Raw genomic sequence first — 20,778 nt, 5'->3', positions numbered from 1 at the left:
GGACCCAGCTGGAAGACAAGACAGAACTTCTACAGTGGTGATATGCTTTGGTCTAGACCCCTGGTTTTCAAAACTTCGTATTGACCAGAATCACTTGGAGGGATGGTGAGGAAGAAAGATGCTGAACTCCAGCCCCAGAGACGCTTATTTGCTGGGTCTGAGGTGGAGCCTGAGAATCTGCATTTTGCATAAGTTCCCGGGCAATTCTGAAGCTGCTAGTCCTAGACCACACTTGGAGAACCACTACAGGTCTCATGTGGCAGAATTAAGATTAAACCCCAGGTCGGTCTGATACAGAAATGCAAACTGATACCCGACAAGACACCTGCTAGCCTCCTAAGATTTCTCCAGCGTAGAGATGGAAGAGGTGGGGAAGCATGGGTACATGAAAGAGAAATGGATCTGGAGGCAAACCCCGGAGGCGGAGTTCCCCTGCTGGCCCTGTACGAGCCCATTGCTTAATTTGCCTGATCCTTACTATTTCCATCACTATGCAAAGAATTCTCCAGTATTCCCAGTACTCTTGCCAAGGTGTTCTGAAGACAAAACATGATCTTTGCTGTCAAAGCATTTTCTAAGCTTTGAAATGCGACCACTAGTGTTGTTTTATGATATTCATTAGAAATTAAAAAAAAAAAAAAAAAAAAAAGCAGGAATAAAGGTGAACCAAACAAGAAAAACAAAAACATGCCCGTGAATGATCTGGTCTTTAGTTTAAAAGCTGAGACTACGTAAAAGGAAATGCCAAACACAACAGAAAAGTTTACTGGAAGCTTCAGGAGCTCAGTGATCTTAAGGATGAATGCACTAACAGTTTTAAGGGTGGGGCAACTGCCAATTTTTTTCTAATTTTTTTTCAACTTAAAAAGTAAACATCGTTATTTTTCTAAGAGATGGCCTTCTGATGGATACTGAAAAATGATTAATAATCATGTAATTATTATTTGATTATTATGTTTATATAGTATATAAATACTTATATAAATTTTAAATAAATCTATATAAATTTAATATACATTTATAAATATAGTTACATAAATAATTGCGTCTTATTGTCTGATGTAACTATTTTTGAAGAGTAAAAATTTATGTTAGCAGCTTTCTTGGGAAGTATGGTTTTCTTTATTTCATAGAATACTGAAAATATTTGGGGCACCTGGGTGTCTCAGTCATTAAGCGTCTGCCTTTGGCTCAGGTCATGATCCCAGAGTCCTGGGATCGAGCCCCATATGGGGTTCCCTGCTCAGCAGGAAGCCTGCTTCTCCCTCACCACTCCCCCTGCTTGTGTTCCCTCTCTCACTGTCTCTCTCTCTCTGTCAAATAAGTAAATAAAAATCTTAACAACAACAAAAGAGACTCCTGAAAATATTTTATTTAAAAAATACAATTTTACTACATTGATCGTTGGCTTTTGTCTGATGCTTTTTTTGAAAAAATGCATTTGACTTCATTTGTAACACATGGCCAAACCAATGAAACACAGGATTTCTTCCCAATAAATGATTTCATCACTGTTAATCTTCACTGAGCGTTAATACAAGGGTAAAAACTAAGACTTCTTCTTCCTACTCCATGAAAATTCTCATCATAAATATTTGCATATCAAGAGCAGTAATTTCTAGCAAAATTAATATTTACTAGCACAAAGAAAAAGGACTATTTTATATTAGATTAATAAAGGAGAGACTTTGCTCTAAACTGAGAAATCTCTTAAGACCCTTTGGGCTCTGCTTTTGTCTCTGTCTTTTCCCTCAAACAAATGGCTTATTTTATCTTGGTTCAATATTTGATATTAAAGCCAACAGACTTTCATATGTCATTAGGACCATGAAGAATGATTGCATTTCCCCCCACCAATGAAATATTGCTTTCCTTAGACTATATGTTATCTTTGCTCAGTGGAGTGAAATTCTTATTGATTTATGGTGTTAAAGTTCTGTTTGTGTTTACTCACTTTTGATGAAAATGAAGAAGCCCTGTATTGGTGTGGCCGGGGTTCTGCCCTTAAATGGAGTGCAGATGTCTTCTTTTCTTTCTCTGATTGGCTTGTTTTTATCTTTTAAGTGGCTTGACAGAGGACAACCAATTTAATGCCTAGCATGCAAACTAGAATACTTTAAAGAAATCAGTAATTACAGAGTAGAGAGCAGGGTCCCACTGGCACGGTTTCACTCTATTTTATCGCTTCAATGCCTGTGCATTTTTCATGCTTCCCCTTTGTGTTGTGTACAAACGTTTCTTGAATGCTGGGTATATACTCCAACTTATGTGCGAATGTCATTTAGCATTCTTAACAATCACGCGACTATGAATGTACAGAAAAACTGAGTTTCCATAGAGGGCACACATTAGTTGTTCAAATTGGATACTAGAGACAAAGACGGGTCCAAAATCAGCTGTGCCCTTTACAAGCCGATCTTCGAAACATTGCATGGCCACTTTGTGCCTGCTTCCTCATCTGTAAAAATGAAATTTGTCATGGGAACGGAAGGGTTAATATCCGTGAAGCATGCCCCTTGGGGCAAGCAGGTCGTTGTTAAACAAAAATTGATCAGTAAATTGAAAATATTATTTCTGCAGTCAAGCAACACATGTTCCTTTGTTACCGGTAGGGGAAACATCTCAGAAGGTTCACCACGTGATGTCCCATCATTCATAGAAAACGGAGCAAAATATCTTCTAGTCATGACTTTGGTAACACAACGTTTAGGTTGTGGACACAGTGAGGCCATGTCATCATTGTGACACTATCCCTAAGTTTCAGAGAAAATGAAAAGTCTCTGAAAGATGCAAAATCTGCCTACCCAGGCAGCTTCCAAGGGAGAAAAAATGAGACAGAGGGCTGAGTTGAAAGGGTGAGTCAAGCACAGTCTAATAAAGAGCAGAAACAAGCTACGCAAGACTGTGCTGATTAAAAAGGAGTGTTCTGGGGCACCTGTGGCTCAGGGGGTAAAGCCTCTGCCTTCGGCTCAAGTCATGATCTCAGGGTCCTGGGATCGAGCCCCACATCAGGCTCTCTGCTCAGCAGGGAACCTGCTTCCCTCTCTCTCTCTGCCTACCTCTCTGCCTACTTGTGATCTCTCTCTGTCAAATAAATAAACAAAATGAAAAAAAGAGAGAGAGAGAAGGAGTTTTCCCAGGACAGATCTGGCACAACATTTTGAGGCTATTTCTAATCTTCAATGCTTTTTTTTTTTTTTTAAATTAATGGTGGAGGAACTTAGCTATCGGTTTAACATGTCCCATTTTCTCAGCTTAAAAGAGGGCTAAGTTATGCTGAGCCAGGACAAATCTTGTCTCTGTGGGGAAATGGCTGGTGACTTCAATGAACAGGTACCATTTCGTGAATGAAAGGATTTGGGTGAAGGCAGAAGTTTGGTTGCTATCCATTCAGCACCACCGCACTACTCAAGTGAAATAAGACAAAGACGAGGGGCTCTAAACTTACTAAAATACCTAGAATGACTTTATTCCCAGTGTTCACCTTTAAGTGTAGAGGTAATCACACAACCAAAGTGAGACTCTGAAAAGCCACTAAACCTTTAACACTTCCAAAGCTCATTCATGTGCATGAGTCTCACTTTTTGCTGGTAAAAGGGACAAATCAGTGTTATTACAACATATACCAGAGTGAATTAAGACTCTCTTCCACCACAGGGCTGGCTCTTTGGAGGCAGGAGCTATGTCTCCATCATTTGTTTTATATTCTGCATGGCAAATATCAGGAGTGGCAGATTTACACTGTATGGATTTAGCTAACCTGGGACCACATGTTCCAGAATGCCATTCTTTCCATAGTTCCATATTGGCCTGGACTCCCTGGGAAATGTTTTGGATGAGATTTGTAAGATGAAAGGGAAGCAAGATCCATATTCTTTTTATAGCAGAAGGTTGGCATAGAGCATGAGGCTCTGTGGTCATTCACAGAGGCTGTCACTGATCGTCTGCCTTGTGTGATTGGCACGGACAGCAGGTCAACCCACGGTTTCTGTAGCTCTCTTCATTCAGCTTCTATGGCTCCTGTTTACTTGATGGCAGGTACCAGCTTCTCTTGCTGGCTACCCTCATTATCTAATTGGAGGCTTAGGCATCTCATCTCAAGGTGAGAGATGGACATGACCTCCGTTTTATCCTGGTGGCTTCCAGCTCATTTTCACTGGTTCTCATCTGTTGTCTTCCTTCACTTCACATGCATCTGTCACCCTGAAAATTCTATGTGTCAACCACTTGGAGCTTCTCACATTCTTCCAAACATGTCAGGTTCTTCATAAATCAGGAAGACGTTTCTTCTTTCTTTCAGGTTCCCTCAATTCCCCAGGCATAGCTGGTTTTTCTGCCTGTGTCTTCCTTTGCTAAGTTTTGACTTTCTCAATGGTAAGCAACTGTTAAATTTATCTTTATAAACCTAGTGCCCAGTGACAGGAGCATTGCTCACTGAGTTGGAAGAATGGAGGTGCCATTTGTTCAATTCAAAAAATGAAAGTATAAAGGATGACAATGCTCTGTCCATTGAATAGCAGTGGGGTTACCAAATGCTATGATTGTGATGCCTACAAAAACCATGTCCACAATACCATACTAATGGTATAGTGATTGCTGTGGTAATTCACTTGTATATAACTAGTATAGTCCCTTACTTTCCACACAAAAAGAAGTGTGGTGACTCTAAACAGCTCTTGTCTCCAGGACACAACGCTGGACTTTACTCACCTCCTGGTTCTGCTCAGTCCGTACTCCCGTGCTTCTGTTTCACAAGCTGCTGCAGCAGATCAATACCAAAATCAATGCCGAATGGAGAAGTCGTGTCCACTGTTTACAACAAGAACAGAAAAGATTTGATGCAGTCATGCAGAAGAAACACACAAAATAATCTGCCTATAGCAATATAATGCATGGAAATATTGTCCTGGTTTCTCCATCATGCTTAACTTCCGGGAGTGTAAAGCATAGTACATTTTGCTTCTGTTGGGTTTCTTTCAGGTCTGCTGGTTTGTGATTTTGCTCTCCTTAGTTATTTTTCTCCAAATGTTTCTCTAGCTTTTCAACTCCTGATGCCAATGCTGCAATCTTATCATCGGCTCAATATTGTTATCGAACACAACTAAATAAAACTTTAGTCATAAGGAAATGGAACCGCTTTCTATTCCCACAAAGCCTAAATTTAAATATGTGTAACTTTGCTCAAATTAGTCACACCACTTTCTCCTTGAGTGTTATCTAACCACCCACAAGTTGGCTCAATTCTGACCCAAATAAAAGGCAAGCTAAACACACGACAGGAACAGGCTTCTTGCTGTGATGATCTCGGTGTATGGCTCATAATCTTTAATGTCCTGACACCTTCTCAAGATTATTTGCAAGTCCAGGGAAGGATTTTACTCTATCATCTATAAATAGAACTCAACAGTACATTACCAGAACACTAGAAGGTCAGTTAATAACTTAATAGCTCATCAAAGATGGCCGAGTGTGTCTTTCAGGTAAGTGCTAGTTGGACAGAGCTATTTTGCTCATATTCTGCAGACTCAATGGGCTGGCTTCCTGCTAGGGGTGCCCCGAATCAGAGATTGACTGCAGAATTTTTGTGGTCCAGGCTTTGTGCTAGGTGCCTTGTTTTGTGATGTTACTTTTGGATTATTTTCCCAAAGTAGAGACAGAATGTCCTGAATTACCCATTGTTTGGAAAAGTCTCACATGAGATGTGAAGAGTACATAATTGTGGAAAGACTGGCCAAGTTTGTGGGTGAGTAGATATTTTTCTGGGGCAGAGCCAACTAACTAATCAAGTAGTAACCTAACCCAAGAATTTAATCTCACAAAAATTATCCTTTAATAGTACTTCTCAAAATTTTCCATTAAATGAAAAACCTAAAAAACAAATCAAGAGAAATGAGTATGTTACCATTATCCCTACCCCAGATCCTTGGGAGATCTGAGAATATAACACAAAAAAATTGGGCTGAAGCTCAAAATATTCTGGTCTTAGGATTTTTTTTTTTTTTAACCTGTGTTGATTTTGAATTCTGGATATTTTCCTCAAAACACCTGAACTACAAATTAATCCTTTGCACTACTTCTCAGTTAAATTATGGAATTCTTCTTATTCTCAATACTAATTATGGAATTAAATTAATGCTTCTGAAATGTATACCATGTTTTCCTTCTGGCTTCTCATAGATCCTGGCAGTGTTACTACCACGAACAGAGTCATTTGGAAACCAGACTCCTACACGTGAAAAATAAAGTGCAGGCAAATATAGGAAAGAATATATAGTAGCTGAAAAATATGGTGTAGCATGTGAAGTTAATGGAAGAGGAGACAATGCCGTTAGAAGGATGGACCACGGATGTCTTTTAAAGTAACCCGTTCTTTGTCTCAATTGAGAGAAATGACTTTCTCTTTGGCCACATTGTATGGTAAAAAGCTGTAACAGTGAGAAGGCTGTATTAAATTAATGGCTACTTCTCTACCCAAATCATCTCATTTTTAGGCATATCTCTTTTGCAGAATTAAAAATGTAGTAACTATTAAAGTGTGGTTCTTAAGTTCTTTTCTAGAAATTGAAGCTTCAAACTTAGAATGTCTGTATGACAAAATACAATCAGGGTGAAAATGCCCTGTGTCAGTGTGATGGTTAATTTTTGTATCAATATGATGTGACTGGGCTGTGATGTCCAGTTGTCTGGCCAGTCATCATGCTGGATGTTTTGTGAAGATATTTGATAGACGTGATTAACACTTACAATGTGTCCACTTTCAGCAAAGCAAATGATCCTCCAAAATGCATGTGACCTACATCCAAGCAGTTGAAAGTTTTAAGAGCAAAACTGAAGTTTCTCCCAAAGGAGAAGCAATTCTACCTCAAGATTGCCTAAGTTTCCTGCCTGCTGGTCTAACTAGCCAATTTTGGACTCAAGACTACTATCTCCGGGCATCTGAGGGGTCGATTAAGCAGCCAGTCTACAACTCTTACTTTAATTTCCAACCTTCCCCCTAACCTACAGATTTCAGACTTGCCTTCCCTGACAATCACATGACTGATTCTTTAGAATAAATCATTCTCTGTCTCTCCTTCTCTGTATATCCTATTGGTTCTGGTTCTTTGGAGAACCCTGAATAATTATCAAATGAAGGGAAGAAGATGGATAATGTAAGGCACTGAAACCTCTTGTTGTAAAACAGTTCATAGTAAAAACAGTATCTCAGGGCACCTGAGTGTCTCAGTAGGTTGAGTGTCTGACTCTTGGTTTTGGCTCTGGTCGTGATCTCATTGGGATCAAATCTTGGGTTTTGATTCTGCTTGAAGATTCTCCCTCTGACCCTCCATTCTCCCTCACGCACATGAGTGTGCTCCGTCTCTCTCTCTCTCAAATAAAGTAATCATAAAAAAACCCCCACGATATCTCAGTGCTTAAACATTCTGAATTCTAAAAAAAAAACACTGAACAATACCCACAGGCCCCAAAGAAGGCCATCCCCCTATTGCTTTCCTGAAAAAAGTTCAGTGGGCTGGTGTGCTAGTCTTATTTTATCACCGTCCTAGGCCACTGAATCGCCCTTAATGACATACAGACCTGCCTTTTTCTGCCAGACTGAGGGCAGGAACGAGGTTTTTGTTATCTTTGTATCCAGATTGGATAAAAGATTATTGATTGCCTGGGAACATGGTTCTAATTTAAAATGGAATATAACAAAAAATCAAAATTCATCATAATAAAAATGGTTTTGGTCATGTTTCCTCAAACATACTTTTTTCTTAAAAAATATTGAAATAGTTGAATGTTCACTTTAAGTCAAAAGAACAAATCATATGCAATATAATCTGAAGTATGGAACCATCTGAAGTCTTTTAAACTATACACATGTAACTAAAATAAAATTAAGAATTGAGGTGATACTTCAGGACCATATTTAAGGTGAAAATCTTCTTTATTTGGAATTGTCAAGTAAATCTACTTTAGGGTTATTTTTCACTCAATTTGACTTTTCCTCCAATTTCCTTTGCATCTGTGGGCAGTTTCAGGTCTATTTTGAAGAGAAAGTGAATGTGGGGCCAAAATAACCGGAAAAAGTTGTATTTAATAGTGAAAAGTGTCTTTAAAATGTGATGTACATTTTGCATCTGAATTCTTGGTTTCAGAGTAGAAAACCTTGGAGGAAAAGTTGATCCCATCTTTTTCATGCAAGAGCAGCTTTAAAAAAAATAAAGTCATCTACTCCTTACCTTTTAAAAACCACAAAGTTCTTTGCAGAACTGTCTGTTCATGTCCTCTGCCCATTTCTTGATTGGATTATTTGCTCTTTGGGTGTTGAGTTTGCTAAGTTCTTTATAGATTTTGGATACTAGTCTTTTATCTCTGACACATTCAGTTTGTAGAATCCTCTCCATTCTGGAAAAAATCCTGGCACATCCACATGACCTCATCTACAACTACTCTTCCCTTTTCAACTTTGGTTCAGCCACATGGATCCCCTCGCCTTCTCTCAAACATGCCGGGAACACTCAGAGCCTTGCTATAGCTATTCCATCTACCTGAACCATGCTTCTCCCAGGTATCTATATTGTTCACTCCTGACTCACCACCTCTAGGTCTTCCATCAAATATTGACTACTTCATGAAGCTCCCTTTGACAATTTTATTTAAAAATGTAGAGCTATGATAGGCAGCTTGGAAGATGGCTCCCTAATATCCCTGTTTCCTAGTGTTCACGCTCTTGTGAAATCCCTCCCCTTGAGTATTGGCTGGAATAAGTGACTCATGTCTAATGAATAGAATTTGGCCAAACTGAGGGGACATCACTTTCAAGATTAGGTTTGAAAAAGACTCTGTCTCTCTCTTGTTTACTTGCTGCTTGCTCTAATGGAAACCAGCTGCCATGTTTTGAGATATTTTATGGACAGGCCCACATGGCAAGGAACTGTGGAAGGACTCTCGCCAGCAACTAGTGGAGAACTGAGTCCCCCCTCCATCCAACTGCCCCAAAGGAACCAGTCCTGCCAAGTACCATGTGATGGAGCTTGGAAGAGAATCTTCCCCCATGCAAGGCTTGAGATGGTTAGTCCCAGTGGACACTTTGACTGCAGCATGTGATCCAGAGGACCCAGACAGCCTGGATTCCTGACCCAGAAAACTGGAGATGACAAATGATTGCTGCTCTCAGACACAGTTTTGGGGAAATTTGTTACACAGCAATAGATAACGAATACAATACTCTCACTCCTCCAGCCCCAATCTCCAGTAACTCCTCCCTCCATCGTATTTTCCTCTATACTGCTTATCACCACTAACATGCTTTTAATTTTACTTCTTGATAGACTCTTCCAACATCTACTCTAAAATGAAAGGTTCATAATGCCAGGAATTTTTGTCTTTTTCTTTTCACTAATATGTCCTTTTCATCAATTTATGTCCAATCAATGTCTGGCACAGTCAGTCAATAAATATTTGTTGAATACATGCTATATTATGCATTGACCAATCCTCTGTTTTTCCTCCTTCAGTAGTCTCAAATTCCGAAAGAAAGTGGTTTCACCCATTAAACAATATTCCACTCAACCTTTAAGCTTTAGGGCTTGTCACTTAATAAATATGTGCTGAGAGAATCAATCAATAAATCAATCAGAAAAAAAAATGTTTCTTGCTAAGTTCAGGACCAGCTAAATCAGGGAAATGACAGGATGATCCATTATCTCTATGTCAGTGTCTTATAGGGGTTAAGGAGCTGAGATGATGATGGTAAAAACAAAATAAGACAAAAACAAAACAAATTTTAAAAAGCAAAGAAAAAAAAGAGAGAGAATTCTGGAATTTGCTTTTCCACAAACAAAATGTTGGTCATTGTCTTCCTAAGAAAATAAACTTCTTTCCCATTATTAAAAAAAAAAATCTATTAATGGCAAAAACAAATAGAGTTTCCTCCATGCTTGAGGAATTGCTTTTACCAATGCAACATAAGTAATTGTAGAAGAAGAGCAATGCTAGCCTTCCCTTGGTAAAAAGAATCAAGGTAGATTCTTGAGGACTAAGGCTTCAGTCATGTTGAGTTATAGAGCTGTGATGATTGGTTCCAGGTATGTTAATAACAATATCCATGAACAAGGCATCACTCAGAGGTACATAGGAAGAGCGTACTGGTGACCTACATGTTCTCAGACATATCCATGCACAAGGACCACACATGAGAGATCTTTGGGGGGCATTTCCTCTTTGCCCTTTATATCAAGCCTATTGTGTGCTAATGGAAAGCATGCACATTTTATTCCTAAACATAGGTTCAAGACCACTGTTCCTAGAACAGAGAGATAATAACATAGAAAACTTGAGGATAAATTCATATGGGACAAAAGCTGAGGAGTTTGTTCAGAGGATGGGTATTATAAATTTGAAAAAAAGATTTACCTAAATATATGAGTTGCTTTAGCACTAAATATTTGCTCTAAATGTTCTTTATATGTCTACCTTCTTCCCTAAAACTATACTTTTTGCCAATTCCTAATTTTCAACTAACTCATATCCAAGCCTTCACTTGGACTCACCACTAATATATATATATATATATGAAGAAACATAGTTTTTCCAAAATCCTTGAAAACTCTTGTTCTCTTGCAAGTCAAAATATACTTTTTTAGGAAAGTGTTTTCAAATAGCATGCTACTCAAGTCTTTTCTTCCAATGTCAAATGTGGTCATGGTCTTGTTTTGAATGAAACTAATGTCTTGGATTTATGACAGTTCTCATGTTCTAAAAATAATTGTAAGCAGGAGTTACATCTGCCAGTTACCTCCAGTTCCTCATTGTGTCTTCCTCCTTCTCTGTCTTTGTCTTTGTCTCTGTCTCTATCACTCTCTCTCCCTCTGCTATTTGAATGGACATGAACTCTGGACCCTGTTCGCCTTTAAACCTCTTTTTAGCTTCATTTCAAGAACTCCTTAAATGGCATTCTACAAAACAGCTGTAGGTTAGGTTCCTCGTGTCACTTTACTAGTTAAGATCTGACATAGAGAGTAGTTGGCCTACAGTTTCCAAAGTAAAGTGGCAAAGATACATTAATCTAATGTTTCTTCCTGAGGCCCTGACTCTTGCCTAATTATAACATTAATGCTCAGCAGAAATACTCCTCAGGACTATTTTCCTAAAGACCTTTCAGGTTAGTAAGATCATCTAAGAGCTTAATGTACCTGATCAAAATCCACCTGGTTTGTAGAAAAGTTCTTGTTTACCAAACATACCCACTGCCAACAGAAACAATTCAATTAGAAAAGATAGAGAAGTCATAGTTTCCAGAGGGCAAAGATAACAACATATCCACACTTGTCTCAATAAATACCCAAGAACAAAATTTCTAAGATTTTAATGCACGGGGTGGGGTGGGGGGAGCTATAGAGAATTTAAAGTGAACACAACAGAATGAAATTCTCTACTTCTAATTTATGATAGGATTAACCTAGAACTGGGTACCTGGCTGGTTCAGTCAGGAGAACATGAGACTCTTGATCTCCCAGTCATGAGTTCAAGGGGCATAAAGCTTACTTGAAAATAAAAAAGGCCTCACAAAGAAGCCTGGAAAAAAGAGAAGGATATTAAAATAAGTCTATAGATGTGCATATTTTTATTTCCTCTTGTATCATTATTTACAATTCTCAGGGAAAATTAACCTATTTTTCTTGAAGTTTTTTGAGGGGATGTGTAAAAGCGCACTTCCATGCTTAAAGCTATATATCCATACATGTGTATACACTTAAACAGGATGCAATTATTTGCTTTAAGGAGAAATTACAGAATATTCCATATGGTATTGAATATGGAATACAATAAAGTCACTTTTAGACATTTACATATATCATGTCATGTAAAAGTTATTTAAAAAACTCTGTAAAGACCAATTGGAGAATACCTTGGACCAACGTTTCAAAATAACTCAAGGAATATGACACTCTACTTACAGCACTTATATAGGAAATTGAATTATCTCAGTTGTCTTTAACTCAACATTGACATTGACATTGCTGCCCCTGAGACCGAAACTAGCGTGAACAAAGCACAGGCTGAATGACTTTGTATAATAACAAAAATAGAGCAATGCTTACCTTTATTCACTCTCCCCGCAGAGGATCTATGAGCTGGGTTCTCCCAAGTGAGCAGGGATAAAAATGTTCTTTAGTTAATAATAAAGGAAAGAAAAACTCCAGACACCAAGAACCTGAGTTAACCATTGACACAGGTTTGTTCCTACAGTTCCACCTGAAAATCTACATAGGCAGCCCTTGGCATCTTATAAAGCAGGCGATAGCCGGTCAGCTGAGACAGAGGTTACCTCACAGCCCCGTCCCTCTGGAGGAGGTACAGCATGAAGGGCATTCAGGCATATCCTGACTAAGTTTTCACCAGGTCAGGGATAGAAAGGAGGAAGATTTCCTGGGCCAGAAATATGTTCAACAAATACGGATAAACAGGGTTTTTGAGAGGTGACCTATGGAAATGCTCCTACCCAATGCAAAGAAATCCTTCTTACCAGAACTCTTTGTCTACCTCTCAGCCAGTGAGGGCTGAGATCCAATGCCAATGAAAACTGAGACAGGACAGCTAGAAATAACTAGGCATCCATTCATTCCTTTATTTGCCATGCCTCTAATGATTAGTCACCCTGTGCTAGGTGCAGTTCTGAAGAACTAGCCTAGCATCTTTGAATAAACCCTGATAAATGTTTTTCAATATTTCCTTAGTGATTCGGCGTCTCTTCTGATTCCATATAAATTTTAGGATTATTTGCTCCAGCTCTTTGAAGAATACCGGTGGAATTTTGATCGGAATAGCATTAAAAGTATAGATTGCTCTAGGCAGTATAGACATTTTAACAATGTTTATTCTTCCAATCCAAGAGCATGGAATGGTCTTCCATCTTTTTGTGTCTTCTTCAATTTCTTTCATGAGTGTTTTGTAGTTCCTTGAGTACAGATCCTTTACCTCTTTGGTTAGGTTTATTCCCAGGTATCTTATGGTTCTTGGTGCTATAGTAAATGGAATCAATTCTCCAATTTCCCTTTCTGTATTTTCATTGTTAGTGTATAAGATACAGATGTCATGAAAAGAAGGGCCATCTGTACCCCAATGTTTATAGCAGCAATGGCCACGGTCACCAAACTGTGGAAAGAACCAAGATGCCCTTCAACGGACGAATGGATAAGGAAGATGTGGTCCATATACACTATGGAGTAGTGTATCAATCCATCATAAAGGACGAATACCCAACTTTTGTAGCAGCATGAATGGACTGGAAGAGATTATGCTGAGTGAAGTAAGTCAAGCAGAGAGAGTCAATTATCATACGGTTTCGCTTATTTGTGGAGCATAACAGAAAGCATGGAGGATATGGGGAGTTAGAGAGAAGGGGGTTGGGGGAAATTGGAAGGGGAGGTGAACCGTGAGAGACTATGGACTCTGAAAAACATTCTGAGGGGTTTGAAGGGGCAGGGGGGTGGGAGGTCGGGGTACCAGGTGGTGGGTATTATAGAAGGCACGGATTGCATGGAGCACTGGGTGTGGTGAAAAAATAATGATACTGTTATGCTGAAAATAAATAAATGGGAAAAAAAGTAATGAAAAATAATAAAATGTCCAAATGGAAAAAAAAAAACCTGATAAATGGAAGGCAGAGATTGAGGCTGGAGTCTCCTCCCTCCGTGAACCCCAAGGATCAGAGCTTAGAATAAAAATGATTAATAAAAATCAAGGCTGTGGTTCCCATCCAGGATACACAGTCTGATCGCTACTCTGCCCCAGCAACAGATCCTAAGAGATGACAGGAAATGGTGAGAAGTTGTGTGGTCCAGCTAGTGGACCAGAAATCAGAAAATCGAATAAGTGAAGAGGTGGCTTTAAAATGGTAGAGTCAAGAGAAAGGTCCAGAAGAATGTGAAAGGCAGCCGCAAGAAATGAAAGAAATAATAATCCCAAGCTCTTCAGAACCTGGGGGAGCTGTACCCAGAAGAGCTCAAAAGGAAGACTGGAAAGAGAGGGTTTTATATATTTCTTACTCCCAAGAGTGCGGGTAGCCAGGAGATCTAGGAGCTTCTATCCAGTTTGGTAAGCCCTACAAATTTAGGGGGTCATTTCTGGGTTCTGACCACAGTTGCCATTTTGGGGTTTTGGGGTTTCATTTCCATTTTTAAAAGCGTGAACACTTGAGGAAGCAAGATAATGATTTTCATTTAGTGCTGTTACTAGGTTTGTGATAAGGGGAGCTATGCACGCTGTCTGCATCCCAGTTGCCTCATCTGTAAATGAGGAGGATAATAATAAATACGACCTACCTTCGGAAGATAATTAGTGTCTCCAAACTGCCAGCTATCATTAAGGATTTGACATTCTGATGGGAGCACTGATTTTCAGCCTGCTATGGAGTACCAGGCAGAAGAGTCTGAATTCTCTAAGGGAGCTATCTTTTCCATTACCAGTAAATGTTAGGAAGGTGATGGACACAGAGTTGCCTCTTCTGCAAAGAAGTCTGAATACCAGGAAAATGGGACATGTGCATACTAATCAAGGCAACTTACACTGTGGTTTATCCATAGTAAGTCTGACTGGGTGGTTTAGTATTTTATCACTTTGCTTGATTGCTTCCTTGTTTGAAAGCTGAGCTCCCTTTGTTAGCATTCCATCTGAAAGAACTTTTACAAGAACACCACCACACACGTAACACCCTCCGCTCTGGGAGGACCATTTCAGGAAAGGTAGCTTTGTTTGGGTGAGTGTTTGGATTGATCTGAGAAGATGAGACATCTAAACACAGCCTAAAAAAGACTGCAGAGAAGAACAGGACAGAAGGCAAGATAGAGAAATTGGATGGTTTCCCAACTCCCACTGAGTCAGAAAATCACAGCGTGGCTTCATTCCTTTGTTTGAAGTAAATTCCCAGAACATCAGACACACCCATACTCACATGTAAGTAGAAAAACACTTTCTAAAGCCAGATGAAAATGATATCTGGGTTGGCTTTTCTGTTGCATGTCTATGCTTCCTAAATCCACCTTAACTGAAAATTAACTTTACTGAAGGTCAACTTTGGTGAACTACGATCCTCCCCAAAACAGAGAAAGGCACCAAGGCAAGTCGAAGGGGCAAGTTTGTGTTAAGATTTGTCATGCAACAAGATGACGAAAGAATTTGTAATCAAGTATAAAAACTTTGTGATAAATAATTCTCTTTCAACAATTTGTACTTAATGGCTGTTCAATGATTTCTGTAATAGCCTAAAGGAGATAGATTATACAAAGAGACTATTACATAGAAGTGTGAAATAATCACTCTAGCTGTCTCTGGAAAACTTTCTTTCTTTGTTCATTCTTATTCCTGTTTTTGGAAGCCCTTCGAGCTAAAAATAGTTTTACATGTTTAAATGGTGGAGGCACAATGAAAAAATAAGAAGATTCTGTGACATTTGTAAATTTTATGATATTCAAATTTCCAGGTTCTACAAATAAAGTTTTATTGGAATACACCCACACTCATCCACTCACATATTGTCAATGGCTGCTTTCACTGTACAATAGTAGACTCCAGTGGCCCTCAGAGCCTCAAGAGAGGCTATGTAGCCCTCAAAGACTAAAATATTTAGTATCTGGCCCTTTACAGAAAAATGTTTACTAATCTCCGCATTAGCTAACCCATAAGATTCACTATTCTCCAATGACAAAGTTCTTCTTTCTGATTAATGATTAATACATGGTTAACTCACAGATCAACTCTATAATCTAAAATCTTATCTCTCTATCATACAATCCGGTTATCATGCTCCTTGGTCTTTACCCAAAAGAGTTAAAAACTTTGCCCACACAAAAACCTACACATTGGCATTGATAGCAGCTCTCTTCACAGTTGCCAAAACCTGGAACAAACCAAGATGTTCTTCAGTTGGTGAATGGATAAGTAAGCTGTGGTTAAAGCATGGAGGAATCTTAAATGCATATTACTAAGTGAAAGAAGCCAATCTGAGAAGGCTACATACTAGAAGATTCCAACTATATGATATTCTGGAAAAGGCAAAACTACAGAGACAGTGAAAAGATTTGAGGGAGGGTAGTGCGGACAAAGGAATAGGCAGAGCACAGAGAAATTTTACAGTCATGAAAACACACTGTAGGGTTTTATAACAAAGGATACATATCATTATGCATTTATCCAAACTCATAGAAACTCATACAAAACCAAGAAGGAACCCTAAGTTAAGCTGTGGATATGGGGTGATTATGATATGTGTCCATGTAGGTTCCTTCTTGATAAAAAAAAAAAAAAATGCACCATTCTGATGAGTGATGTTAGTAATGGAGGAAGCTATGCTTGAGTGGGGGCAGGGACCAGATGGGAAATTCTACCATCCCCCAATTTTACTGTAAACCTACAACTGCTATAAAGAGATAAACATCTTTTTAAAATATCTTTCCCTGGGGCACCTGGGTGGCTCAGGGTGTTAAAGCCTCTGCCTTTGGCTCAGGTCATGATCCCAGGGTCCTAGGATCGAGCCCCGCACCCGGCTCTCTGCTCCAAGCCTTCTTCCTCCTCTCTCTCTGCCTGCCTCTCTGCCTACTTGTGATCTCTGTCTGTCAGATAAATAAATAAAATCTTAAAAAAAAAATAAAATATCTTTTCCTTCAAGTTTCCTTTTACTAACTCCTTCTCTGCCTACTGTAAACATCGACTTGTACTTTATTAAAAAATAATTTTAAGAACAAACGTTTTAAACACACTGTCCCTTTCAATTTATATATTACAGTTCTCTATTATACATCTCATTTCTTTTGCTTAATTTTATTCATTTATTTTATTTTAAGATTTTCCTTTTTTTTTTTTTTTTTTAATTTGAGAGAGACCACATGAATGTGAGCACGGGGAAGGGGCAGAGGGAGAGGGAGAAGTAGGCTCCTTGGCTGAGCAGGGAGCACAACAGGGGCCTCCATCCCAGGACCCTCGGATCATGACCTGAGCTGAAGGCAGTTGCTTAAGCAACTGAGCCACCCAGGAGCCCTTCATTTACTGAATTTTAAATACTAGTGGATAAAGATTGACTAAGTCTTCCAAATCTTTGAATTCAACAAAGCACCTAGCAGATAGATGTAACATAATGAATGCTTTTCTTAAACAAGTATGCCATATTTGCAGGAGTCAAACACTTATTATTTTTTTTAACTCCTCTGGTCTCCTTTCTTTAGTTCAATGTCTTAATGAGCTTTTCTATCATTCCCTGTCCATTTCCCAGCAGTCCTGACACGGAAGACCCTCTTGCTACCCAGATACTCTACCCAGCATCATAATTACTAGAAGGTGCCTTCATTTTCGTTTGTGTTGTTGTTGTTTGTTTTCTCTTCATCATCCCAGCCCTCAAATTTTTCTTTGTTGTGTCTCATTTCACTTGAAGGGGTCTGATGTACTCTGTTCCAAGCCCTCCAGAATATATACGATAAAAAGCAGAGGAAAAAGGGCAGGGGGAGTTCATTTGAATTTGCTTTCTTAAGAAGCAATCCAGTCCAGAATGGTTATAAGATGATGTACCATAATTCAACAAAGGATTTAAATAAACATGATGAAGGGGGACCATATCAGAAAGCCTGATGTAGCGAATCACACAAACAGGTTAAAAGCTGCATGATCCCTCCTAGAGGGGGAAAAAAATAATAATACCTTTAAAAATCTCTTCTGGACATTAAAATTCTTTATGTTTATTGGAGATAATATGGGTAAAGATGCAAAGAAAGCAATAAAGATGAATCACAAACCTCAGTGTCTTTCAGTAAAATGATTTGCATGCTTTCCCCCTATTTATTCAAGATCAAATTGAGATTCCAATTGTATCAGTACTTTCGAATCTTGTTTTTTAACCTTGGTCAAGGACCTCTTGTCTTAACGTTAACAGAATGCATTCCTAACCTTGGAATTCCCGACCTCCGGGAGACAGAAGTGAAGCCCATCTTCGGGAGCCTGCACACTGGCTTCCCAGTACTTCAGTCCCACCCACATTTACGGGAATGGTTGATACCCTGCAGTGGGCATTAACTGAAACCAGGCCTGGAGAGAGCTTTATAAACTGTCAAGCATGCCACAGGTGTGATGCAGCATTTGAAGGTGTACCCAAACATTAGGTAAATCCTAATCCCGTGGGAGAAGAGCTTATGTATTGAAAAGCTATCACTCCCAAGGAGGCATGCCTTCTGAGTCAGTGAGAATGGCATCAAAGGCGGCTAACTGGATTTCCAAAGACACCCTCATTTTAGAGACCATTTCGCTCTTCTTGATTCTGTCCTTGTCTGTCTGAGGGAAGATTGGAGGTAATGACCTGAATACTTCAATACCTCCAGCTCTATCCCCCTAACAAACTTCCTTGCCACGCCGATGACTTCATCGGGAATTCCTTGCAGGAGACCCATTTACCTGCAGCGTGACTTCACCTCTTCCTCACTTTTCCTGCTGGAGGCACAATCCCGCTCTTCTCTCCTTGGGCCCTTTTGTCCTCTTGTCAAACTTCAGGAATGAATTATAGAAAGGAAGGTTCTTGTTGCCTCATTCCCTTCCAAGACATATTTTTTTTTCCTAATGCTTTCCTTCCCCCCAAAATAAGAATTAAAAGTGATATTTCATTTGACAGCTGGTAACTAATCCCACCTTAGCAGGAAAGAGAAACAGGAAGCCCGCGAAGGAATTTTCCATTCCGATGTCCCTTTCAATTTTTTTCCACATCAGGTACTTTTCAAAATCGAGACATTTCCAGTGAGTCTGTATATCTTCTTGTTTTGTCTACTGGAGTCACATGTCCTTTAACTTCTTCCATGCCGATGAAAAACCTCATTGGACTGATGTTTGTAACTGAAGGAGCGAGAACCCGAGAGCTTTTGAAGCTCCAAAGGGAATATGACTGAAATAGGATTCCTTGGCTTATGCAAACGGGAATTTTGCTTTTGTAAAGATAAAATTCACCCCGCGAGTCCCTCAAACCACACATCAAAATGCTTCATGCTGTAATGTGAACTACAACTTTGACTCCTGAAATAAGTCTCCGTTCCACTCTTTCCCCTGCCCGCCGGACTGCTTTCCTCCCTCCGTTCCCACCTTCCAGCTTTCTCTCCTTCCTTCTTCCCGCCTTTCCTTTCTTTCCCAAGCCCTTCCGTCTTCCCTGCCTCTCTGCCTGCCTCCCTCCTCCATCCATTCCTTCCTTTCTTCTCTGTTTAAACCCTAAAGGGCTCTGTGCCTCTTCATATGTTCCCAGCCTTCCAGAATGTACTTTATAAGAAGCGGAAGAAAAAGGAAAGAGCCAAGGAAAGAGTTGACTTGAATGTGTTTCTTCAAGGCACAATCCAGTTCAGCATTTTCAGAAGACCATGCACGACACTCCCACGAATGATATCTTTTACGATTTATTTACTTATTTGAGAGAGAGAGAGAGAGAGAGAAAACACATGCGTGCATGAGCACGAGGAGAGGCAGAGGGAAAGGAGAGAGAGAATCTTAAGCAAACACCCCACTGAACGCAGAGCTTGCCAAGGTGGGGCTCGATCTCATGACCCCAACAAGAACAGGACCTGAGCTGAAATCAAGAGTTGGTTCCTCAAGTGACTGAGTCATTCAGGTGCCCCATTCAGGCGCCCCACAATGAAATATTTTAATAATGAATTTAGAGTTTCCTAAAGTGGGTGATTTGGACAAAATGTGAAAGAAATATATTCACCTAAATTGGTATCATTTAAAATGAAACAATTTAATTAAGACGATATCTACAGCAGCATGTTAAATTCTGTGTAAGTGGCATTTAATACACATTGTTCTGTTTTTCTGAAATTTTTTCTGAAATTTTTTGAAATTTCCAAGCACCTATTTTTACCAAAGCAATAATGATTAGAACCTAAATAAAAGCAGTAAGAAATATTTATTCAGTACATACTAGTAGCAGAGACTGTTTTAGGCTTTTGATGTATTAAATCATTTATTTTTCTCACTTAACCAGGGGGTAAGGTGAGGAAGGCATAGGCATCTTATATTATCTGCGTAAGGCCTTATGTCCTGTCAGTTAAGGCCCCAGGGTATGAACCCAGGCAGTTGGCCAGAGAATGAGAGATCTTAACCAGAGAGCATATCATATCTCATATTCCTCTGACAAAGTCCACTCTGCCTATTTCACCTATTTATTTGTTTGAATAAATTCCTAAGACTTTTACATCAGTCACAGAGCAAAAAAAACAAACACCACTAAATGACAACTCCTTGAAAATTTTCACTAAGTCTTATACCAGTTATATAATAAAACAGATACAGAATTAGAATCTCTACATTTTTCTAGAAGAGATAGAAGGGCAAGGAAGGAGGGAGGAGAATAAATAATAGGGCAGAAAGGAAGGAGATAGGAAAGCATACTTATCTTTTAGAATAGAATTTAGGAGATATATATATATATATATATATATATATATATATATATATATGATTTAACGCACATTTACTGAGCACAAAGCAATGTGTATATAGTGTTGGTAACACAACAGTTATGAACTTAAATAAGACATCGTCCCCTGCCTGTCCTCAAGGAATTAGTAGTCTAGTAGGAAAATATAAGTATGGAAGCAACAACAAAACTGTTGGATTTTGGGTAATAGGAATGCTTAAAGGAAGTACAAACCCAACTGGTATGGGATCAAAGTAGGAACAATTTAATGCACTGGTGGAGGTCCACAAAAGCGGCATGCAAGTGGTAACTTGATGAGTCTTCAAGAGGTAGGAAAGGGGGGCGCCTGGGTG

General features: G+C 39.2%; 1 protein-coding gene across 8 annotated transcripts in view; it reads right to left on the bottom strand.

The window, feature by feature from the left end:
* KCNJ16 (potassium inwardly rectifying channel subfamily J member 16) overlaps positions 1-12,385 on the bottom strand; it is a 53,946-nt gene extending 41,561 nt beyond the window's left edge. For 4 of the 8 annotated variants that reach the window (XM_082708367.1, XM_082708362.1, XM_082708369.1 and 1 more), the window contains exons 1-2: positions 12,090-12,383; positions 4,711-4,809 (exon numbers count right to left, since the gene is read on the bottom strand). The gene's annotated coding sequence lies outside the window, so the exon portion shown is untranslated. Of the gene's footprint in view, positions 1-4,710; positions 4,810-11,180; positions 11,214-12,089 lie in introns of those variants that run through there. The other 4 variants (XM_082708363.1, XM_082708373.1, XM_082708370.1 and 1 more) reach the window with 4 other exon arrangements.
* Positions 12,386-20,778: the final 8,393 nt, after the last annotated feature.

This window comes from Mustela nivalis (genome assembly GCF_964662115.1).
Source record: "Mustela nivalis genome assembly, chromosome: 17".
Lineage (NCBI taxonomy): Eukaryota > Metazoa > Chordata > Mammalia > Carnivora > Mustelidae > Mustela > Mustela nivalis.
This window is presented reverse-complemented; position numbering and strand designations above follow the sequence as displayed.